Source organism: Chiloscyllium plagiosum, unplaced genomic scaffold, assembly GCF_037043375.1.
Source record: "Chiloscyllium plagiosum isolate Xiang-an unplaced genomic scaffold, Cpla_swu_hap1 HiC_scaffold_10, whole genome shotgun sequence".
In the NCBI taxonomy this organism is placed as follows: domain Eukaryota; kingdom Metazoa; phylum Chordata; class Chondrichthyes; order Orectolobiformes; family Hemiscylliidae; genus Chiloscyllium; species Chiloscyllium plagiosum.
Genome location: NW_028270148.1, coordinates 28081853 through 28105202, shown reverse-complemented (window position 1 = coordinate 28105202; position 23350 = coordinate 28081853). Strand labels below are relative to the sequence as shown.

At 42.2% G+C, this 23350-nt stretch overlaps 1 protein-coding gene and 1 pseudogene across 1 annotated transcript in view; one reads left to right on the top strand and one right to left on the bottom strand.

Moving 5' to 3' along the window:
* The window catches only part of chrm3b (cholinergic receptor, muscarinic 3b), a 746602-nt gene that overhangs the window by 290778 nt on the left and 432474 nt on the right, over nucleotides 1–23350 (bottom strand). The window lies entirely within an intron of this gene.
* LOC148148926 (uncharacterized) lies at nucleotides 3209–4285 on the top strand (annotated as a pseudogene).

The window sequence follows — 23350 nt, the reverse complement described above, 5'->3', positions numbered from 1 at the left end:
TCCTGGAAGCATGGCATTCCAACTGGAACTCTATCAACAAATACATTGACCTGGATCCTATTTACCACCCCCTGAGAAAAAGAACAGGAAATGACATCACCACAAGAAATGACATCATCATCCCAAAGAAAGCTAACACATAAATAGAAAGCAGCCATGCCACCAGTACTTCATCCGGAGGCTCACTGATGATGTTACCTAGTATGGTGACAAAACGTCTGAAAACAAACCTTCCAGCTCAGTGAGCAAACCTACATGCAGAACATTGTCAGAATTTTGTGATAGTGGTGATTTACAACAGAACTAATTCGAGACAGAATTGTTCTTATACTTTTTGATACAACTCTTTCTGATATATCACCATCAAAAGAGGATCACGCATTCAAAAAAACTGTTGAAATGGTGGAGGAAACTGAAATTCCAAAACAGAAGAGAATGACGTGAAAAGAAAGTCGAACTAGCTCAAGAATTCATGAGAATTCATTGACTTCTTAAGGTGAAAAACATTAAAGCATTGCATGATAGACCAACATAAAATCCTGTTTATTCATTTAATACTAGAAGTTACTCAAAGTTTGCGAGAAGATTTGTAGCTCGGGTGCTCGTTGTTGTGGTTCTGTTCGCCGAGCTGGGAATTTGTGTTGCAGACGTTTCGCCCCTGTCTAGGTGACATCCTCAGTGCTTGGGAGCCTCCTGTGAAGCACTTCTGTGATGTTTCCTCCGGCATTTATAGTGGTTTGAATCTGCCGCTTCCGGTTGTCCGTTCCAGCTGTCCGTTGCAGTGGTCAGTATATTGGGTCCAGGTCGATGCGCTTATTGATTGAATCTGTGGATGAGTGCCATGCCTCTAGGAATTCCCTGGCTGTTCTCTGTTTAGCTTGTCCTATAATAGTAGTGTTGTCCCAGTCGAATTCATGTTGCTTGTCATCTGCGTGTGTGGCTACTAAGGATAGCTAGTCGTGTCGTTTCGTGGCTAGTTGGTGTTCGTGGATGCGGATCGTTAGCTGTCTTCCTGTTTGTCCTATGTAGTGTTTTGTGCAGTCCTTGCATGGGATTTTGTACGCTACATTGATTTTGCTCACGCTGGGTATCGGGTCCTTCGTTCTGGTGAGTTGTTGTCTGAGAGTGGCAGTTGGTTTATGTGCTGTTATGAGTCCTAGTGGTCGCAGTAGTCTGGCTGCCAGTTCGGAAATGCTCTTGATGTGTGGTAGTGTGAGTAGTCCTTTGGGTTGAGGCATGTCCTCGTTCCCTTGTCTTTGTTGATGAAATTGCGCGGCTATCCGTTTTTGGTGAATACATTGTATAGGTGTTCTTCTTCCTCTTTTTGCTGTTCTGGTGTACTGCAGTGTGTTGTGGCCCTTTTGAATAGTGTCTTGATGCAACTTCTTTTGTGTGTGTTGGGGTGGTTGCTTTTGTAGTTCAGGACTTGGTCTGTGTGTGTGGCTTTCCTGTATACCTTTGTGGTGAATTCTTTGTTCGGTGTTCTCTGTACCATGACGTCTAGGAATGGGAGTTGGTTGTCCTTTTCTTCCTCTCCAGTGAATCAGATTCCTGTGAGTGTGGCGTTGATGATCCGGTGTGTGTTCTCTATTTCTGTGTTTTTAATGATTACAAAGGTGTCATCCACGTATCTGACCCAGAGTTTGGGTTGAATTTGCGGTAAGACTGATTGTTCTAATCTTTGCATTACCGCTTCTGCTATGATTCCAGAGATGGGTGAACCCATGGCTGTGCCGTTGATTTGTTCATATATTTGGTTGTTGAATGTGAAGTGTGTTGTGAGGCACATGTCCAGCAGTTTGAGTATGCAGTCTTTGTTGATAGGTTCAACGTCCTGTTGTCTGTTCTGTATGTCCAGCAGGTTGGCTATTGTTTCTCTGGCTAGGGTTTTGTTGATAGAGGTGAACAGTGCCGTTACATCGAATGAGACCATGGTTCCTTCCTTGTCTATGTGTATATTTCTGATGATGTCCAAGAATTCCTGTGTTGATTGTATAGAGTGTCTGGATCCGCTGATCAGGTGTTTCAGTTTCTGCTGTAGTTCTTTAGCCAGTTTGATTAGATTAGATTACATTACATTACAGTGTGGAAGCAGGCCCTTCGGCCCAACAAGTCCACACCGACCCGCCGAAGCGCAACCCACCCATACCCCTACATTTACCCCTTACCTAACACTATGGGCAATTTAGCATGGCCAATTCACCTTACCTGCACATCTTTGGACTGTGGGAGGAAACCGGAGCACCCAGAGGAAACCCACGCAGACATGGGGAGAACGTGCAAACTCCACACAGTCAGTCGCTGTGTGATGGTGTCCCTGGTAGTGATACTATGGGTCTGAGTGGGATGTCTGGTTTGTGCACTTTAGGTAGTCCATAGAATCTGGGGGTGTTGTTGTTTTCAGGTTTCATTCTTTGTAGGTCAAACCTGGTTATCTGTCCGTTTTTTTTGTAGATTCCTCAGTGTGTTGGTTATCCTATTGGGGAGTTATGGGGTGGGGTCAAACTCCCTCTTTTGGTAGGTGTTGGTATCTGCAAGTAGTTGTTGCGCTTTTTGGATGTAGTCTGCTTTGTCCAGGATGACTGTCATTCTGCCTTTGTCTGCTGTTAGTATGCTTATGTTCTTATCGTTTCTTAGTGATTTTAGTGCTTCCCTCTCTTTGGTGTTGAGGTTATGTTTTTGTCTTTTCCTTGTTATCAAAGGTAGGATAAACAACACACTGAGGAACTTACAAAAAAACGGACAGATAACCAGGTTTGACCTTCAAAGAATGAAACCTGAAAGCAACAACATCCCTAGATTCTATGGACTACCTAAAGTGCACAAACCAGACATCCCACTCAGACCCATAGTATCACTACCAGGGACACCATCACACAAACTGGCTAAAGAACTACAGCACAAACTGAAACACCTGATCAGCGGATCCAGACACTCTACACAATCAACACAGGAATTCTTGGACATCATCAGAAATATACACATAGACAAGGAAGAAACCATGATCTCATTCGATGTAACGGCACTGTTCACCTCTATCGACAAAACCGTAGCCAGAGAAACAATAGCCAACCTGCTGGACATACAGAACAGACAACAGGACGGTGAACCTATCAACAAAAACGGCATACTCAAACTACTGGACCTGTGCCTCACAATACACTCCACATTCAACAACCAAATATATGAACAAATCAACGGCACACCCATGGGTTCACCCATCTCTGGACTCATAGCAGAAGCGGTAATGCAAAGATTAGAACAAACAGTCTTACCGCAAATTCAACCCAAACTCTGGGTCAGATATGTTGATGACACCTTTGTAATCATTAAAAACACAGAAATAGAGAACACACACCGGATCATCAACGCCACACTCACAGGAATCCGATTCACTAGAGAGGAAGAAAAGGACAACCAACTCCCATTCCTAGATGTGATGGTACAGAGAACACCGAACAGAGAATTCACCACAAAGGTATACAGGAAAGCCACACACACAGACCAAGTCCTGAACTACAAAAGCAACCACCCCAACACACACAAAAGAAGTTGCATCAAGACACTATTCAAAAGGGCCACAACACACTGCAGTACACCAGAACTGCAAAAAGAAGAAGAGGAACACCTGTACAAGGTATTCTCCAAAAACGGATACCCGCGCAACTTCATCAACAGATGCCTAAGGGAAAGACAAGGGAACGAGGACATGCCTCAAACCAAAGGACTACTCACACTATCATACATCAAGAGCATTTCCGAACTGACAGCCAGACTACTGCGACCACTAGGACTCATAACCGCACACACATCAACTGCCACTCTCAGACAACAACTCACCAGAACGAAGGACCCGATACCCAGCATGAGCAAAACCAATGTAGTGTACAAAATCCCATGCAAGGACTGCACAAAACACTACATAGGACAAACAGGAAGACAGCTAACGATCCGCATCCATGAACACCAACTAGCCACGAAACGACACGACTAGCTATCCTTAGTAGGCACACACGCAGATGACAAGCAACATGAATTTGACTGGGACAACACTACTATTATAGGACAAGCTAAACAGAGAACAGCCAGGGAATTCCTAGAGGCATGGCACTCATTCACAGATTCAATCAATAAGCACATCGACCTGAACCCACTATACCAACCACTGCAATGGGCAGCTGGAACTGACAACCGGAAGCGGTAGATTCAAACCACTATAAATGCCGGAGGAAACACCACAGAAGCGCTTCACAGGAGGCTCCCAAGCACTGAGGATGTCACCTAGACAGGGGTGAAACGTCTGCAACACAAATTCCCAGCTCGGCGAACAGAACCACAGCAACTAGAAGTTACTCTTTCAGATGTAGACTTTAGAAAAATACATTAGCAGAAGCATTGCCCAAATTTAACACACCAATGCAACATTTTTAAGGAAGTGGGACATTTACAGAGATAGTAAAAGAGCCAAAACCAGCTGTTAAAGCATCAAATTAATGATGCCAATATGTTTTAGGAACTGAGCATCTTACAGTAAGCATCTTTGGAAGAAAACCAGAATACCAAGACTGATTTTCATGAGAACATGTATCTTCATATGATAGTATTCCACCCTTTCAAGTAAGGATGAAGCTATCAACATGGAAGTAGATGACCAAGAACCATAAACTATCACTGCCACAATGGGATGATGTCAAGATCCAGATCAGCCATGATCAACTTAATATGTAATCAACATCCATTACTTGTTCAGTCAATCTCATATTTGGTTCTATTCACTGTAGGTTACTGGATGTAGTAGCCATGTGCATGCCATAAATAGGGCCACTCATTTTTTGAGAGAGAAAGCAGAGTTAATATTTCAGCTCCAGTGACCATTCTTCAGTTCTGAAGGAGGTTCACTGATGCAAAGCGTTAACTCTGCTTTCTCTCCACAGATGTTGCCAGAGCTGCTGAGATTTCCCAGCAGTTTCTGTTTTCATTTCTGATTTCCAGCAGCCACAGTTCTTTGTTGTTTTTCTAACCATTCATTTTTTTCTTTTACTTCTAATAACTATTAAACAAAGGCTCACAGCTTTCCAGTATTGTAGCATAGAAACAGGCCACATTGTGTATGCACCAGCTCTCTGTGCATTTTCACTTCACGCCCACTTTTCCCCATGATCTTGCACATTGTTTCTGTGTCCTCTTGAATGCCTCAATTAAACGCGCTTCCACCACATTTTGCTGTGCAAACTTCTATTTGTTTCTTTTGCAAAATGCTTTAAAACTGTGCCCTTTTTCTTTTTATGAGCAGGAACAGTTTCGCCCTCTCTACTCTGTTCAGAATCCTGAGCTTTTTTGAAACTTCTTTCAAATGGCCAAGAAGCATTTACCTTCCTCAAGGAAACAGTCCCAGCTTCTCCAGTCTATTCTCATAAAAGAAGGTCCTCTTCCCCAGAACCACTTTTATAAATGTCTTCTGCACTCTCTCCCATATTGAACACAGTACTTTACAGCACAGGAACGGCCCTTTGGCCACGATGTTGTGCCGAACACGACGCCAAATTAAACAAATCCCTTCTGCCTGCTATTGGTCCACATCCCTCCACTATTCATGTGTTTATCCAAAAGTCCCTTAAATGTCCTAAGTGTACCTGCCACCACCACCAACACCACTGGCAGCACATTCCAGACTCCTACCACTCTCTCTGTAAAAAAACTTGCCCCTCGTGTCTCCTTTGAACTTTCTCCCTCTCACTTCAAATGCATGCTCCCTGCTATTAGATATTTCAACTCTGAGAAAAAGATTATGACCGTCAACTCTAACTATGCATCTCAAAATTTTATAACCTTCTATCAAGTCACCCCTCAGCCTCTGTCACTCAAGAGAAAACACCCTGAGTTTTTTCTCACCTCTTCTTATAGCTGTTACGCTCTAATCCAGGCAATATCCTGGTAAACCTCTTTTTGAATCTTCTCCAAAACCTCCATATCCTTCCTGCAATGTGGCGACCAGAATTGAACACAATACTCTGAGTGTGGCCTAATCAAAGTCTTATAAAACTGCAAAATAACACCCTGACTCTTGTTTAAAATCACACAACACCAGGTTACAGTCCAACACCTTAATTAGAAGCACTAGCTTTCGGATTGCTGTTCCTTCATCAGGTGGTTGTGGAAGTGGTGGTTGTCCAACATTGGCATCTCCAAACCCTGACTCTTGTACTCAATTCCCCGACCAATGAATGAAAGCATGTCATACACCTTCTTTATCACCCTATCGACTTGCGTGGCCAATTTCAGGAAGCTATGGACTTCAACCCCAAGATCCTCTGTATATCTTTCCAATGCACACGCTTCCCATAATTTTCAGCCACATTGAGACAGCATCACAAACCTGAATAGCTATCCCATTACCCTGGTAACATGGATAACACATCCATCAATTTTAATAGGCCAAACAATTAACTGTGGAGTGGAAAGACTTGAAAACAGTTCTAATGAAAATGGTAGGACATGAAAAAACAAGAGTTATGATAGTACAGTGTGTCTTGGCTCAGACCATCAGCAACAGAAGGAGGCCGTTCAGCCCATTAAGTCTGCTTTGTCATTCAGTGAGATGATGGGTCATCTGATAATCATCCACTCCACTTTCCTACCCTTTCCCTATCACCCCTGATTCCTTAGTGATTACAAACTGTCCAGCTCAGCTTGAATATTCTTTAATGTCCCAGCCTTGACAGCCCTCTGTGGTAAAGAATTCCACGGATATAATTAAGCCTATGTTAATTTTCAAATATAAAACCACGTTGAACATCAAATCCACTGTCAGAGCTTTTGTGCATATTTGTGACAGCAATAGATTGCAGTGAGGCTGCAGCATGGTATTCTGTGGATTAGACATCCTGCGGCCTATACAAAACACATAGCTTATACCCAATGAGATCAAGAGATGTCTTTGAAGAAACACCATTCAAATATAGTTATGCTGGATGACCTAATGTTCATTGTTCACCCTTTGAATGTGCACCTACACACATCATTCAGGGATCATGTTAACACTGAATGGAATATGTGAATGGTTAACAGAGAACAACTCTTTACCCAAATGAGTGTTGTCTCATCCAAAATTTTGTGTGGTTTTGAGTTAAAATCTTGGGATGGGATGAACACACAAAATGCCAGCAAATCATTCAAAAAATGTGGAATAGGTAATGGATGGGCAGGAAGGTGATTTGGGGGGCATGCCTCTGAAACTGAAAATGAGGAACCTGGATCAGAGTGAGGTTCTGACAGTGCCATCTTGGTGATTTGGATCAGACTGAACTTTGTGAACTCTTCACACAGAATATTGAAGTCAATAAATTTGACAGATTTTTGTTTTGCTTAAAAACATCCTTTTAGAATTAACATAGACACGGTGGCTCAGTGGTTAGCAACTGCTGTCTCGCAGTGCCATGGACCCAGGTTTGATTCCTATTCTCGGGTGACTGCGTGGAGTTTGTACGTTCTCCACATGTCTGCATGGGTTTCAGCTGGGTGCTCTCGTTTCCTCCCATAGTCCAAAGATGTGCAAGCAAGGTGGATCGGCCGTGGGACATGTAGGCTTTCAAGGGATGGGGTGGGATGATTTTTGGAGGGTTGATGTGGACTCAATGGGCCGATTGGCATGCTTTCACAGTATAGGGATTCTACAATTATAGATGCCAATCAATGACCTGCGTCACCTTGAATTAATTTATGTTACTAGTGTTATTTTTTCTTCATACTTCAAAATGTCGACTATCCACACCAGTACCAGTGGCTCAGTTTATATACAGCATGTAAGTTGCCCCTGAGGCTCTTATGGTGCATTGGTAGTGTCCCTACCTCTGAGCTGGAAATCCTGAATTCAAGTCCTACCTGTTGCAGAAGTGTAGAATAATATCTCTGCACAGATGGGTGAGAAATCAACCTCTGTTTTTGGAAGGATTTTTTTTCAAGGCTTCAGGTATTACCTTATACACCACAATCTATGGTAGTAGATAATGCTGAATCTGTGGATCAAGATTGCTGTTGATTTAGCTTGCTGTAGCAGGAGAACTTTTATCCGATAGCAGGATCATCAATCCTACTTTCTATTAGTCTGTGACAGCATCATTACCCTGGAGGCAAGCTTCTGTGAGTGTGATTGGCATTGTGTGTGGCCTAGAGCTAAAATAGCGTCAAGATCTGGATGATGTTACTTGACCACGACTCCTGCATGTTAATGAAAGCCACTGGAGTGTGGGCTTTGTTTGCTCAGAGTACACTTGGTGAATGCACAAGGTGAAGGTCACTTGACTGACCTATGACCCATGCTTGTCCCTTACACATGGGACTTTTAATCATCATCTTTTTCGTGTAGGTAGTGAGTTTGTAGCTCAAATATCACAGAGTAGCAATGAGTTACTAACCGTAAAGTCCTTCAGTTACCTATTAAGGACTTCTTAAGGCCCTCAATCTGTCACCAGTTGAATTAACTCAGCTACCAGGGTAATTGCCACCATGCAGCTTGAGTGATGGGCAACTTGTGGGCTGATTGTTAACTTGGGGTGAGCTGTCCTTAGTATTAAATGGGTGGAGGTGGAGGCAGTGCAGGGGTGTTGAGCAATACGCTTTGCTTAAAATCCAGCCCAATTTCTGATACACAGACGAATGTTACATAATAACGCAATCACTGAGAGTGATGTCTAAAGAATAGGAATATCACGGGAAAACAGAACATTGAAAAAATTTGAGCATGTACCTATCTGTGAGCAAGAATTACACGAACGCACACGAATGCCTTCTGGTAAAAAGATAGTGAAACTTAACGGTTTGCCACGAATTATCATTCAAAGTAATATCAGTAACTTCCAGCCATGTTAGTAACTGGTGATACCATTATTAGCATTGTAAATTTGGCCAAGGGCAGTGGAAATGTACAGACGAGAAGCCAATCATAGTTTTATCAAACTGGAAGCAATTTAGTGGTCCACAGTTTCCAATGGAAAGCAGAAAGCTGCAAACTAAGCATGGCGGAATTCCAAATATGTACATTTGAGGAGGCACTGGGCAGATGATTTTTGGTGGGAGTGCTTTTTCTTTACTCATGACCGCCCTCTGCCATATTTGAGTTTCATGAATAACGTTGTTCTTTGATATATGTTTTCCAGAATCTGCACATCCTACCTTAATGGATAGCAACAATGGTAGATCTAGATGAGAAAGGATAGAATGAGAATGGAACTGAGCACAATCATTAGCATGAACTGATTGGGCAGAATAGCCTGTCTCTGTGTAAAAATTGTCTTCACATAAATGATTTCACTGTAAATCCAGTGAGACACTCTTGAACTGTTGAAATATAGGAAACACAGCAGCCAATTTGTGCGCAGTGAGGTTCCATAAATAGCAATGTGATAGTGGTCAGATAGTCTGTTTTAATGATGTTGATTGAGAGATAAATGCTGACCAGGGCTAGCTTACTTTCGAAGGATTTCGGTCCCAAGACATTGCGTGGTGAGCGTTAGCCTAGTCAAAAATTCTGAATTTGCCAACATATTCAGACAAATTTGAATTGAGTGAAGAATGATATTAAAATGATATTAGAATGATATCATGGAGGGAGTTATGCTAACGATCCAAAATGTTATTACTGGAACTTTTTAATCGAAGGGAATAGTTTCACAACTGGTATTTCAGATCCACTGGTAGAATAGGATCATAAAATCATAGAATCATATGGTACAATATAGGCCATTCGGTCCATCAAAGCAGTGCTGCCAAAAAGGCACCATTATCTATACTAGTCCCACTTTCCTGCACTAGATCCATAGCCTTGGATGTTATGACACTTCAAGTGCTCATCCAGGTACTTGTTACCAGTTCAGAGGTTTCCCACCTCAACTACCCTCTGAGGCAGTGCATTCTAGATTGCCATCAACTTCTGAGTGGAAGGTTTTCCTTGAATCCCCTCTAAACCTCCTGCCTTATGCTTTAAAATTAAACCCATTGTTGTTGACCTTTTGACTAAGGGAACAGCTGTTTTCTATTCACCCTGTCCATGCCCCTCACACTCTGGTGGCACAATGGCTTAGTGGTTAGCACTGCTGCCTCACAGCATCAATGACCCAAGGTTGATTTCAACCTCAGGTGACTGACTGTGTGGAGTTCGTACATTCTCCCCGTATCTGTGTGGGTTTCCTCTGGGTGCTCCGGTTTTCTCCCACAGCCCAAAGATGTGCAGGTCAGGTTAAATGGCCGTGTTACATTATCCATAGTGTTCAGGGATGTGTAGGTTAGGTGTATTAGTCAGGGGTAACTTTTGGGTAGAGGGAATGGGTCTGGGTGGGTTACTCTTCAGAGGGTCAGTGTGGACCTGTTGGGCTGAAGCACCTGTTTCCACACTGTAGAGATTCTATTCTATGATTCAGTGATTCTTATGCATCTCTATCATGACCCACTCAACCTAATCTGCTCTTAAGAAAATAAGGTGAAAGTGAGGACTGCAGAGGCTGGAGATTAGAGTCAAGATGATAGTGGTACTGGAAAAGCACAGCAGGTCAGGCAGCATCTGAGGAGCAGGAAAATCCACATTTCAGGCAGGAGCCATTTATCAGGAAGGGCTCCTGCCTGAAATGTAGATTTTCCTGTTCCTCGGATGCTGTTTGACCTGCTTTGCTTTTCCAGCACCACTCTAATCCTAAATGAAAACCTGACTTACCTAGCCTTTCTGGAATGCTGAATCCCAGGTAATAACCTGGTGAATCACCTTTGCACCCCCTCCAGTGCAATCCCATCCTTCCTATAGTGCAGTAACCAGAACTGCACACAATATTCCAGTTGTGGCCTGCCCAAAACTTCTGTACAACTACAACATGACTGCCTCACACTTATAATTATGCCATGACTGACAAAGGCAATTGTCCTGTATGCTTTCTTAACTACTCTATTAACCTGTCCTGCCATCTTTAGGGATCTGAAACACCCAAGTTCCCTCTATTCTTCTGAACTTCCTAGTGTCCTGACATTCAATGAGTACTCCCTTGACTTGTTGCTTCTCTCAAAGCACATCACCTCGGGGTTATCAGGATAAAATTCCATCTGCCACTGATATGCCCATCTGACCAATCTGTTTACATCCTTTTGAAACCCAACACCTTCTTTCACACAGTCAACCATTTGACCAATTTTTGGTTTTTGCAAAATGATATGTTGGGTTGAGAACATGATTTTCTACAATTAATAAAATTAAGAGGTTCCTGCTTGAACTCCTATTTCTGCTGGCACCTCTGGGGCTTTGTTAACTCGGTTGGCTGGATGGCTAGTTTATAATGTAGAGTGACAGGAATAGTGCAGGTTCAATTCCCGTACCAACTAAGGTCACCATGAAGTTCCCACCTTTTTGAATGCCCCTCACCTGAGGAGTGAGGGACCTTCAGGTTAGAACACCATCAGTCATCTCTCTCTTATGAGAGGGCAGTTGTATGGTTTTCTGGGACTATGATTATTTTCCTTAAATCTCCTGCTGGAGTTCAGTCTTGTAGACCTACACCTGGTATCTCAGTTTTCTTGAGAAAATGTTGTTGCTCCCCTCAATGATTTGTTATACTGACTGATATTACTGTTGGAGTGAGTTTCAGCTCATGGCATCACTAATGGATTGGCAGTCAGAATGAAATAACGATATTGAGATGGATAATTTGAAATGTCAAACCTTTGAAAACTTTTGTCTACCTTTAGCTGCATGGGTACACACATTTGTTGGCTATGTCAACAGCACCACGTGCAATTCTGCTATCATTGCAGTTAGCTCCTCCACACTGACATGAAACTCTCCCATTTCAAAGCAGCAGGCCACATGTTTTGGGGATGGGGTTGAAGTTCACATAATCTCAGCTGTAATGGAAGTCTCGCCAATTTTCCTGCCAATGCAAACCTGCTCTCAGAAAATAATGGAGCAGGCAGCAGATGAAATTTGGCCCCCTTTAACTCACAATTTTGAGTAAATAAACCCAATTTTTCTTCAAAACGTACTGTAGACTGGATATTTGAAATCACTATTGAATTTGAGCAGTAGTGAGAGCTGGATCACATTCACAAACCTTTAGGCTATCCAGCTTAATAAAAGCTAAATGAAACATCTCTGGTTCCTGTTTCATAGCAACCGTGGAGTTCAGTCTGCACTAACAAAGCCAAAACCAAATGTATTAATGACACATGACTAGCCTTCCCAACCCCTGGACAGGGAGAAGAGCAATAAATTAGAAACAGAAGTTAAAAATAAGGAAATGTTTGGATTTTCTGTGCAGTGTATTCCCTGAATACATTCATAATAACTGTAGCAAGTGAAGAAAGAAGAGCAAATATAACATAGACTGCTCAAAGAGTATCAACCTGAAACATTTACTCTGTCTCTCTCTCCATGGATACTCTCTGATTTTGCTAAGGGTTTTTCGGTACTTTCTGTTTTTATTTCCGGTCTGTAGTATTTTATCTTGGATCATACTTTACAGGAAAAGCATGATTCGGTTCATTAGATTTGCCCTTTCTGTTGTATGAGGAATCTCTAAACATTGGACATTATGTTGTACAGGCTCTGTATTAAAGCAAAAACAGAAGTTGCTCAGAGCCTCAGCAGGTCTGGCAGCATCTGTGGAGAGAAAGTAACGTTAACATCTCGGGTCCAATGACCCTTCTCCAGAACTGAGATAGATTGACTGCTACCAGACTCATCCAAGTTAGGAATCTACAAGTTCTACTTGGTCTAGCGTGGTAGAAGAAAACAAATTGATCATCTTGTTTTGTTTTCCCTATTTATTCACGGTATGTGGATATTGCTGGCTGGATTGGCTACATCAGCCCATCTCTAATTGCACAGACAACTTGACAGCAGTAGTCCAAATTAGATTAAGATGGCAGTTTCCTTCCCTAAAAGACAATAGTGAACTAGATTAGTTTTTTTTCCCTGGCAATGGTTTCATGATTATCTTGAGACTCATAATTCCAGATTATGATCAAATACAAACTTCACCATTTGCCGCAATGGGATTCAAACCTGGGTCCTCACAACATTACCTCGGTCTCTGGATTAATAACTGCATGATAATACCACTGGGCTAACACTTCCACATTATAGACTCCCACAGAGAGGCTCTTGTCTTAAACAAGACATGATTTGTAAGCTGCATGCTGTGACAGACATTCAGCTCAATTTTCCCAGCCCGGAATGATGTAGGCAATGACGACGCAGTGGGAAAATAATGATAATATCGGAAGATTCTTGATGTCAAGAGAAAGAAGTGCAATTCTGCAAATAACATTTGAAAGGTGAGACATTGTGGGTAGTGTGAGACATATTTGCATGCATTTACATGTCATTAGTACCAAATCTTGCCTCATTGAAATATAGTTTCCTATTTTCTCACTCACTGGATCAAAACTAGACAGTGTGGTGTTTGGAACCAGGGCCAGGTGCACCTCATTGACTATGCAATCCCTAATTGGGGCTTTTAAGCTGGGTCAATCAGGGAGCCCTGGCTGACACATATAAACAGGAGATTCAGAAAGTCTCCTCAGTCTCGAGACTGGATTGAAGCTGACTGGTCAAAGCCCATGTCTGATGCACATATAAATGAAGGGTGACTTGGTGACAGGTTACCGGCCTTTGTGCAGTTATTTCAGACAGTGACAATTCCTGACATGAGAATTGGCGTGCATACCTGCTTCCCCATCTCAAATGCAGCTTTTCTTTGTTTTTCTTCACTTTTGCAGTTGTGCAAGAACAGTGAATATTTTCAAACTGCCTGAAGGCTTCCCAACATGTGATGATCTCCCATTTTACAATAGTTTAGGATAAGGATTTGACTGTAGTCAATCTGATAATACTATTTCTGAGGCCATTTCTTTCGAATGTGATTATTTATTTTCCTTGCCTTGAGTGTTTGACGTGATATACATGCTGTTGCTGCATACTGCACTAACCAGAGAGTTTTCCAAGTTTCTACGGTCAGAACATTTTCATGTTTTTTTGCAAATAAATTGGAGGATTGCCATGATTTGTGTATAATCAAAGATCTGTACCTTTTTTGTGGCTTGTCTGTGTGAATTCTGCCATCTGTGGATTTCATAAATGATTTCTATTTCCTTAGTATTTTACAGAATGAGTCCAGTTTCTTTTGTGGTTTTTCCTACATGATTCCTGAAGTCTGTACTTTAAATAAGTGACCACCCAGCTCCACATTCCCTTTGAATTGGAATGTAAAAGAAAACTGTTTTCTCTGCAACAAAACAGACCAGACGTGTAATTTTAGTTTGCATTTCAAATATTTTAACATATTAAACAGATGTGATAGATATTGTTACAGAAATGTTGTGGAGGATCAGGTATTAGATCTCACTTCTTTGCAATATTAACTGTTCGGTCCTCAAGTCTACATAACATCCTAACAGTGGTTGGTGCTTAAGGCACTCCTCAGCATTAACCCCTTCAGAACCTTTTATACCTGTACAATACATTCCACAAATTCTCTCCCATTTATCCAATCTCCCAAGTCTGAGAAATTTCAATCAGTTTACATAGAACTGTACAGCACCGGAACAAGAGCTGCAGCCTACAATCTTCTACCAAACATGATGCCTAATTAAACTAAACCCCTCTGCCTGCCTTTGGTTCATATCCCTCCATTCCCCACATATTCATGTACTTATCTAAAAGACTCTTAAATGCCCCTATCGTATCTGCCTTCACCAATGACACGCAAATTCGTGAAGCGTTCCATATTTTTTGGGCAGCACGGTGGCACAGTGGTTAGCACTGCTGCCTCACAGCACCAGAGACCCAGGTTCAATTCCTGCCTCAGGCAACTGTCTGTGTGGACTTTGCACATTCTCCTCCCAGTGTCTGCATGGGTTTCCTCCGGGTGCTCTGGTTTCCTCCCACAGTCCAAAAATGTGCAGGTTAGGTGAATTGGCCATGCTAAATTGCCCGTAGTGTGAGGTGAAGGGGAATGGGTCTGGGTGGGTTGCTCTTCGGAGGGCCGGTGTGGACTTGTTGGGCCAAAGGGCCTGTTTCCACACTGTAAGTAATCTAAACATCTCTGACAGCAGGGTCCATACTTTTACCACTCCCTTAGACTAAGGTCAAGCTTTCTTCTTAAGTCTCCAGTACACTTGTGGGGATAGAAGAATAATTTTTGCATTGATGTGTCTTAATAGCCAACTACTCATCTTTTCAAACTTCTGTGTCTCCTTCTGCCTACTGCCACATCATTTGGATGGGCTTAATCAGACTTGGTTTAGAAGTTATTCCTCAGCATGAGACTGGCAGTAGTATTAAAGTCTAGTCTGCTGTAAATTGGCACAGTGTTTGAAGTCATATATGCATTGAAACAATGCACTCTCACATGTACATGGTTTTACTATTTCCTTATTTCGAGTCCTAGGTCCATCCAATGACACCGTCAATTGCAAACCAATGGATGGGATAAATGTCATTTCAAATGAGGATCAGCTCTGCACGCTAACGACTGAAAATGCAGGAGGCCAATTTGCTTCAGAGCCTGCACTGCTTTAGTCCCCTGATTTGCACTGGCTGATTAACTTAAATGGACTGCACAGGAGAGCTTCAAACAGTAACTTTTTGTATTATTTTCAAGCGGTTTTTAGATACCAGAATTATTCAAGCTTCACAGCTGTGGGCAACAATTGTTACAGCCCCAGTTGTTGTGCTGCAGGAGCTTGTCTTGTAACGCTAGATAACAAATTAGGTTAGACAAGGGCTGTTTCAAAAGTTTTTAACCAGTTATGGACACAAGTCAAGATAAATGGTTGTCACTAAATGGTTCATAATCATAGTTGGACCATTAATGCTTCTAATAACTGACAGCTATCAACCTGCAGAATACTCTGCCATTAAATTTTAACTTATTTATTAGCCTCCCTCACGTCACTCACATCAATGATCTGAAAGGTTAAACTACTGCACACTGGAAGTGACAGACAGACATCCATTAGTTCGTGGATTGCCCAGTCTTTTTGCCACTTTTGAACAACCACCATGGTGTGGATTTTGCCTCCCACAGGATATTTATAATTAATGTAACAATCCTGCAATGCAAGAATTAGACATGAATAACATGGTACTGAAATATTCAATAGGTGCTCATTACAGGTCGGGATACATGCATATACTGCAATCACAGGTACTTGATGTTTTAATTCACTTTTATGGGAAGTGGGTCTTACGAGCTACGATAGTGTTTGTTGCCCATTGTTAGCTGCCCTCGAGAAAGTGTTAGTGAGCTGCCTTCTTAAACTGTTGCTATCCCTGAGCTATAGGTATACCCATACTGTAACCAAGGAGGGAGCTCTAGGATTTCAACTCAGTGACCGAAGGAATAAGGAAAATATTCCAAGTCAAGTTGGTGAGCATTTTGGAAGGAAACCTGCAGATGGTTCCCGTATGACTGTCAACCTGGTCCTTCCAGATGGTTGTGGATTTGGAAAGTGCCGTCTAAATAGCCTTGGTGAATTTCTGCAGATCGTGCAGATAGCACACATTACTTCAACTGAGTGTTAGTGATGGAAAGACTGAATGATTGTGGACGTGGTGCTTTGTTTCAGGTGATATCAAGCTTCTTAAGTATTGTCGGAGTGTACTTATCCTGGTCAGTTGTGACTATTCTGATCTGTTGGTGGACAGATTTTTGGGTGTCAGGAGGTGAGTCACTCACTGCAAGATTCCAAGTCTCTGACCTGCTCCTGAAGCCACAGTATTTATAATGACTAGTTCCTTATATTGTTCAAATATTTACTCAATTACTATTAATGCGTTTGAGCTTTGGCTATAATCAGTATTTATAGTAAATATGAGAATAAGAGATTGTGCTTCACACTCCAAAAGATTTCGGTGACATATTTCTCCTTTTGAACTGTGAACATAAATTTTGCTCCAGTGAATGATGTGGAGGAATTAAATTTAGAAATGTTTTGAGTGACTGGATCTAACTAAATGTAAGATGGAAATGTGTTGCTGGAAAAGCGCAGCAGGTCAGGCAGCATCTAGGGAACAGGAGAATCGACTTTTCGGGCATTAGCCCTTCTTCAGGGCTCCATCACATTCCTGAAGAAGGGCTAATGCCCGAAACGTCGATTCTCCTGTTCCCAAGATGCTGCCTGACCTGCTGCGCTTTTCCAGCAACACATTTCCATCTTACATTTAGTTAGATCCAGTCACTCAAAACATTTCTTCAACTGAGCGTCAGTGATGGGAAGACTGAATGATTGGTGCCAATCAATTAGGCTGCTTTGTTTCAGATGATATCAAGCTTCTTAAGTATTGTCCGAGTTGTACTTATCCTGGTGAGTTGTGACTATTCCATCATATCCCTGACTGGTTGGTGGACAGATTTTTGGATGTCAGGAGGTGAGTTACTCACTGCAAGATTCCAAGCCTATGACCTGCTCCTGAAGCCACAGTATTTATATGACTAGTTCTGTTTAGTCCCTGGTCCATGGTAACCCCCTTGTTGAGCTGAGGGGATTGAGTGATGGGCGATGCCATTGAATGTCAAAGAGTGATGGTTAGATTCTGCCTGTTGGAAATTATCATTACCTGGTACATGTGTGGCATAAATGCTATTTGCTACTTGTTCAAATCTTGAAATTTTCTAGATCAAAAATGATGCTGAACATTATGCAACAATTCCTGAAGAAGGGCTTATGCCCAAAACGTCGATTCTCCTGTTCCCTGGATGCTGCCTGACCTGCTGCGCTTTTCCAGCAACACATTTTCAGCATTATGAAACAATTGACAAACATGGAAAAAGTGAGGACTGCAGGTACTGGAAACCAATGTTTACGTCAGAGTGGTGCTGGAAAATCACAGCAGGTCAGGCAGCATCCAAGGAGCAGGAAAATCGACGTTTTGGGCAAAAGCCCTTCATCAGGAATAGCGGCAGGAAGTCTTCAGGGTGGAGAGATAAAATGTGTCCACTTCTGACCTTATGATGGAGGGGAGAACGTTTATGAAGGAGCTGAAGGTGATTGGGCCTAGGACACAACCCTGAGGAACTCCTGCAGAGATGTCCTGGAGTTGAGATGACTGACCTCAACCGCCATAACCATCTTTCTTTGTGCCAAGTGCTTCAGCATCTGGACTAATATCAAGTTATCCAGTTACCAACAGTTGCCAGCTTTCATCAACATGTGTTGGAGTTGGAGAAAGTTATAACCTCAGGTCATATGTTATGATGTTTTCTTTACATTATGAACATGTTTCAAATGGATACTGCACACTAACTGTGTGACATATCACAATATTTTGCTCCTATCCACCTCTCACCATTTCTGACCTCAACTTCATGAAATGGTTACAGCACTAAAGAAGAACATTGGTCAGGTGTGTCTGTGCTAGCTCTCTGAAGGAGAATTCTCCCACTGCCACTCTTCTACCTTCTCCCTGTAGTTATACACACTCTTCCTTTCCATATTTTGATGCTGAGCCATCTTCAGGATGCACTGCAGAAATTCGCCAAGGCTCCTTCCAAACCCACAATCACTTCCATCTGGAAGGACAAGAGCAGCAGATATATGGGAACATCACCATCTACAAGCTCCCCTCCAAGCCACTCACCATCCTAACTCAGAAATATATCACTGTAAATCCAGTGTCATTGGGTCAAAGTTCTGGAACTGCCTCCCTAACAGCATTACAGGTCAACCATCAGCTCATGGACTGCAACAGTTCAAGGGGGCAACTCACCACCACGTTCTCAAGGGCAAATAGGGTTGGGCAATACAGCCAGCAATACCCAGAATCCATGAGTGAATTAAAAACAAAATCTAATTACCCCATGATTACTCAGATTATATCTACTTCCATATTCTTAGACAGTGCATTCTATATCCTAATTACCTGCTGATGTCTGTATTTCCTTTTCTTGAACCAAGTATCTTAAAGTTGTGCCCACTGCTTCTTAATCCTTCCACCAAATGACAGCATCCTTTCCCGATCTACTGTAGGTCTTATGATTTTGAATCCATCGAGGAAGTCTGCTCTCAACCTTCTCTTTGCAAAACGGAACAGCCCCATCTTCCCCTATCTATCAAGGTGATTGAGCTTCCTCATGCCTGGAGTGAATTTCATGAACCTTTTCTGAACTTCTTGAATGCCCTTCGGTCTTTCCTAAAGTTTCCAGAATATTTGACGTTGAGGCAGTGTTCTATCCAGTTTAGCATAACTTCCTTGCTTTTGTACACTGTACCCCAATGCATAGTGCACTATATGCTTTAGTAAGTATCCCCTTGACCTGCCTAGCCACCATCGCTGACTTATGCACATATGCCCTCAGGTCTCTCGGCTTCTGCAACCCTTTCAGAACTTGCCTCAAGGATACAAGGCATTGAAAATTATATGAAAGACTGAGACAGATTTTTAATCAGTCAGCGTTACTGTGAAAAGGCAGGAAAGTTGAAGATGATCAGATCAACCATTGTCTCATTAAATGATGGAGTAGATTAGATGGGCTGAATGGCTTGCTTCTGCTCCTATCCATACGTCCTAAAGGGTTTAGAAAGCTCCATGAATAGGGAGTAAAGAGACACACTAAATACATTGCTCTCAATGAACTGCAGTGGAATATTTTGGAGGATCGTTCAGTCAGTTAAGCAATTAAGGAAGATAGGCTGCTTTGGAACAGAGTGTACTCAGTTATCATCCTGGGATGATGGAAACCCTCAGCAAAATTTGGACACAAAGTACAGTTTGATGACTCATTAAGGCTGAACATTAGGAAGACATCAGCCAGAGTATCTGGAGTTACAAATAAGTCTCATTCTTGTTGACATCAGACCAGATCAGTTGTTGTTTAATAAATTCTACATGAAGAATCCAGAATCCTTCATTTATATTCAATAGCAGCAGCTGGGTTACAGTATTCACTAAGGTCTGTACTTTACTATTGTAGAACATTAGCATTACAGAAAAGGAACTGGAGCAAGGGACAAATTATACTGTTCAAATATTTACTCGATTACTATTAATGTATTTGAACTTTGGCAATAATCAGTATTTACAGTAAATATGAGAATAAGAGATTGTGCTTGACATTCCAAAAGGTTTCGGTGACATATTTCTCCTTTTGCCCCAGTGAACGACGTGGAGGAATTAAATTCAGGAACCTTTTGAGGGACTGGATCTAACTAATTGTAAATCAGAGGGCGACGGGTGAGAGTGGAAAGGGGAAATTTCCGATTTGGGCAAACTCACCGGGTCTCAGTGAGACTGCTGCAGCAACAAGGTGATGATCTGAACCATTGTTCTGCAAAGATTACAATTAGTCAGACAACAGAGTAGGATTCTGGTTTGTGTAATTTGGCCAAGAGTATTGGAACACCATTTAAAAGCCTGCCTGAAAATTATATCAGGTTAGTAGATTTGAAGAAGTGCTATTTAAAAAAATACCTTTCATGACCTCAGAATTTCCATTGTACCTTTGAAATCTTTTTGAAATTACTCACTGCTGTAATGCAGAAAACACATCAGTCAATTTGTACACAGAAAGAGCCCAAAAACAAGAAAGGGATTAGAAGCTGATAACTTGCTGGTTGGGGTGGAAATATTGACCCAACCTCTCCTGTCCACATCATGACTTTGAAATGATGATATTGAATCGTTGATGCCCACTCTCCTTTGTGCTTTGGTTATATCCTGAATTGGCATGTCAGTGCTAGGTTTTGTGCTATGCTGTCTGATCTGGAATTTTCATTCATTCATGCAACACGAGGGCTACTGAGAAGACAGCATTTATTGCCCATCCCGGTTCCCCCAAAAGAACATGTCATGACTGGCTTTGATCTCCACATAGCGATTGCCTATGTTCCATTGACCTCTGACTCAGAGGTGAGAGTGTTACCACTCTGCCTTTTAAACTTGGCCAAATCATCAAAAGATTAGCCCATAGATTTTACTTTCAGTGAAGATTGATTTGTTATAATGTCTTTTTCATTAGCTGCATGACTACTACTCTATTCATACCAGTGGAGAATCAAACCTTTGATGGAACCATCAGTCCTGCTCTCTGACTAGCATAGTTAATGTGTAGAGTTTGAGCAGGATTTTTTTTTCACATTTGTGACCAGTTGGATTTCAAATTAAGTGAAAACAGAATTATAGTGACAGTCAATGACTCTGATTCGAACTCACAACTTCAAAGAAGCTTCTTACCTAACAAAAACACATTGAACTGAACCTTACTTTTTTTTGGCTAAGTGCAAGTTGTGTTGAATTCTTTCAGAGAGTTTTTCTTTACTGGGAGATGAAATGTGCTTTCCCAACATATCTTACTAAACTTCCTTCGTTAACCACCTAGCCCAGCCTTATGGTGGCCACTCTCGCCCAATTCTATCCCCATCATACTACACGCAGTTCCTGGAATAATTGGTCACCACCAGGACACCCCTAAATTACCCAGCATCTCTGATATCAGTGCCATCTTTAAAAGGCAGTTGTGAATCCAGCCAAGCATTGTTAATCTGGAACTGCACTGCATGCCCACTGATATTTGCCCTGGACATGGCCGACAAGGGAAATTTTGCTTTGTGGGCAGGGATCTGGAGGTCCTGCTGGATGGTGTGGTGCACAAGTAGGATGTCCTCTGACCCCAGGATCAGAAGAGGAAGTCATGACACCAGGCCATGCCAGCCTGGTCGGAGGAAGCCACTCTGGTCAGTGTAGTCTCAAATGCCTGAAGGAACTCAAAGCAATGTCAGTGGAAGATCAATGACCTTCTTCAATCTGTCAGTGTAACTGCCAGCATCTCTCTGCTACCTTACACGCACTCTCTCTGCTGTTGAACCCATCTCCCACCACTCTCACTATTGCCTGCAATGTCTTCCCCCATTTGCTGCAACCTACCCAAATCCCTGATGACACTAATCCTGCAGACCCTCAGTGCTACCCACTCACTCACTTGGTACACCTCCCCATTGCACCGACAGTAACGACTGTGCTACCCACTTAAGTCGTCTTAAATACCTGTCTCTGTCTCATTCCAAGAGGGAAACAATGCACAGTAGGGTAGAAAGAAATCAAGAAAGGTGGTAGGCTGTTGACAATTGGCTCCTCATCCCTTATGGGGAGAGCATCCAGACTCTGATCACCTCAAGTGAATGATTGATATGTCCAAGCCCTGACCTAGTATCAGTGGCTGCCCTTGACTTACTGTACTGGGACCTCCTTTGCAAAGGCTATCTCTCTTGATTCAACAGAGACTTGATGACAACAATTACAATCTTTTTCTTTGCTTTAAACATCAGCACAATATGACAGCACTGTGAGGCTGAGAGGTCTGACTGAGGGAGCAAAGTGCAAAAAGGCAAGGTAAGATAATACAAAGCAGGGACACTGTAAGCACCCAGCCAGACTCACAGCAAGGACAATCAGAGAAAATGAAGAACCTGGGGATGCAGCCAGGACCAGTCCCATGAGCTGGGTATGTGTCTCTGATGTAGTGTCCTAACTGCCATATCACAATGACAGTGCAGCAATGAAGTGCAAACGTGTCCTGTAAGTGAATTGGAGACATGCCATGCAGGTTTTTCAAGGCTGATATGTGTCAGGGGCCAGTGCTGTAGATATGGGGTGCAAGTGGTCAGTGCCCATGCAGCATGCCCTGAGATGCTAGTGCCTGATGTGAAACATGGATGCCCTCTGGGGAAACTGTGAACTGAAGGTATCAGGTACCCTCTGTGACTTCCATATCCAGAATTCTCAATGTCTAGTTGTTTGATGTGTTAAGCTGGGAAGCTGATTATTAATGAGATAAGATGTGCCATTAATAAGGTGTTTAACAAGCTAGAAACCTCCCTTAAGTGGTAAATTGTCGCTGCCTACTGAGAAACTTGTCACGCTGCTCAACAGCTGAATAAAAGATGCCAAGAACTGCTCCTGAGACTAAGATAGGCCTCTCAAAACGTCTTGCACAACTCTGCCACAGATCTCCCCATGGTCCACATTGTTCATGCCCATAAATGATTTCACGCCTTAACTCATCTTCTCCACAGATGCCGTCAGTTCTATTGAATAGTTTCTTCACTTTATATTTTATTGTTTTAGTAACAGGAAACAGTGTTTGGATAAATGGATCATTTTGAGGATGTAAAATTGTAACTAATGGAGTGGTGCAGAGATAAATGCTGGGGTCTCAAAGAGAAATGATCCAAATTAATTGATTCTGTGAAGAAACTGACAATGTGGTAATAATTTTTTCTGACAACATAAAGATAGGCAGGAAACAGATAGGAAGGATTCAGATGTGCAGGGGTACAGCTGATGAAATTAATGGCCAAAAACTTGATAAATGGAATA